This window comes from Epinephelus moara, chromosome 12 (genome assembly GCF_006386435.1).
Source record: "Epinephelus moara isolate mb chromosome 12, YSFRI_EMoa_1.0, whole genome shotgun sequence".
Taxonomy (NCBI): Eukaryota; Metazoa; Chordata; class Actinopteri; order Perciformes; family Serranidae; genus Epinephelus; species Epinephelus moara.
In genome coordinates this window covers 41,063,752-41,065,507 of record NC_065517.1, presented here as the reverse complement: position 1 = coordinate 41,065,507, position 1,756 = coordinate 41,063,752, and the positions used below count along the sequence as shown (strand labels likewise).

The window sequence follows — 1,756 nt, the reverse complement described above, 5'->3', positions numbered from 1 at the left end:
CTTTTCAAAAATGCAAGAGGCGTTGCTTTGTTGCCGGCCGTTTTCTCCAGTGTGTTAAACACACTTTAGAAAGGAGTGTCCCCAGACTATCAGAAGGCGGAGATCTCTGATTGTCTGGTCGCGAAACTAGGCTCTGTTAAACTTGCTTCAAGGTACAGCCCTCAGGTCATCGAAATTATTCAGCAGTGTTTTCATTTGCCCCTTGCACCATATAACACGCCAATATGAGTATGTTTGCATGTGCGCCACTATCTTGGTTTTGAGTCTTATGTTATGTGGGATAGGATGTTTACATGGAGCATTAAAAACCTGGTTATTCATTTATGGTTACTCCCTGTTAACATGATAACAGCATCTGGTTTTGGATCGCCTCCCTGCAGCTGAGCCACCATGTTCTGTGCCCAACGGTGTAGTGGAGGGTACACGCAGGTATACCCACCTTTTTTCTGGCCATTAAAGGGATAGTGCACCCAAAACTGAAAATTCAGCCATTATCTACTCACCCATATGCCGAGGGAGGCTCAGGTGAAGTTTCAGAGTCCTCACATCACTTGCAGAGATCCAAGGGGAGAGGAGGTAGCAACACAACTCCACCTAATGGAGGCTGACGGCGCCCCAGATTCAAACGATCCACAAAATATCTCCATACTGCTCGTCCATAGTGATCCAAGTGTCCTGAAGCCCCGACATAAAAAGTTGTTTGGAAAAACCTCATTTGAACTCTGTTTTTAGCCTCATTGTAGCCTGTAGTCTAATCCCTGTCCCCTTCTCCTCAAGAGGCTCTTGCCTTTTGCCAGGCCGTCATTGTAAATAAGAATTTGTTCTTAATAACTTGCCTGGTTACATAAAGGTTAAATAAAAAATAAATAAATGTAGCTCTAACTGCCTCTCTGTGTTCACGTGTGTGCGCTTGCGCATGAGACCAGCGAAAGCACGTGAACTCACAGGAAGGCGGTGCCCATGTCTCACAGTCTCATGCAAGCACACACACGTGAGCACGGTGCACAGAGAGGCAGTCAGAGCTACAGGCTACAATGAGGCTAAAAACAGAGTTCAAATGAGGTTTTTCCAAACAACTTTTTATGTCGGGGCTTCAGGACACTTGGATCACTACGGACGAGCAGTATGGAGATATTTTGTGGTTTCAATTATGTGTTTTTGGACGTTTGAATCTGGGGTCCGTCAGCCTCCATTAGGTGGAGTTGTGTTGCTACCTCCTCTCCCCTTGGATCTCTGCAAGTGATGTGAGGACTCTAAAACTTCACCTGAGCCTCCCTCGGCATATGGGTGAGTAGATAATGGCTGAATTTACATTTTTGGGTGCACTATCCCTTTAACAGTATACCCACCTATCAGCCAAACAGCCAGTGGCATATAAATGAGAGTATATCCACTTCCTCCACGGTAACCGACCCATCTAGTAGTACAACCACCTCATCAACTACCACTTCACCACTATCTAACCACCAAGGAATGTTCAGACACCAGGCTAAGGTATCTCAATTTCACGGTACTGGTTCCTGAAGGATTACTCTACATAGCCTATATCCAGGTTTCTCAAACAGGAATAAGGTCTTAGGCTCCTTAAAGTAGGATGTGATGATGTGGCAAGGGCAATAAGAAAAGAATGGGAACAAGATCAACAACGCCACCAGCGACAGTTGCACCCCAGGAAATTCTGTCTCAAGAGCCAAAATTGTGCTGAAAATGTGGGATAAAGCACACAGACTGGTTACTAACACAAGACAGAGACATG

The 1,756-nt window shown here is 45.4% G+C and overlaps 1 long non-coding RNA gene across 1 annotated transcript in view; it reads right to left on the bottom strand.

Annotated features, from left to right (window-relative positions):
* LOC126398334 (uncharacterized) overlaps positions 1-1,314 on the bottom strand; it is a 672,738-nt gene extending 671,424 nt beyond the window's left edge. The window contains exon 1 of the long non-coding RNA XR_007570766.1: positions 1,215-1,314. This is a non-coding gene — a long non-coding RNA (uncharacterized LOC126398334). The remainder of the gene's footprint in view (positions 1-1,214) is intronic.
* Between the last annotated feature and the right edge of the window lie 442 nt (positions 1,315-1,756).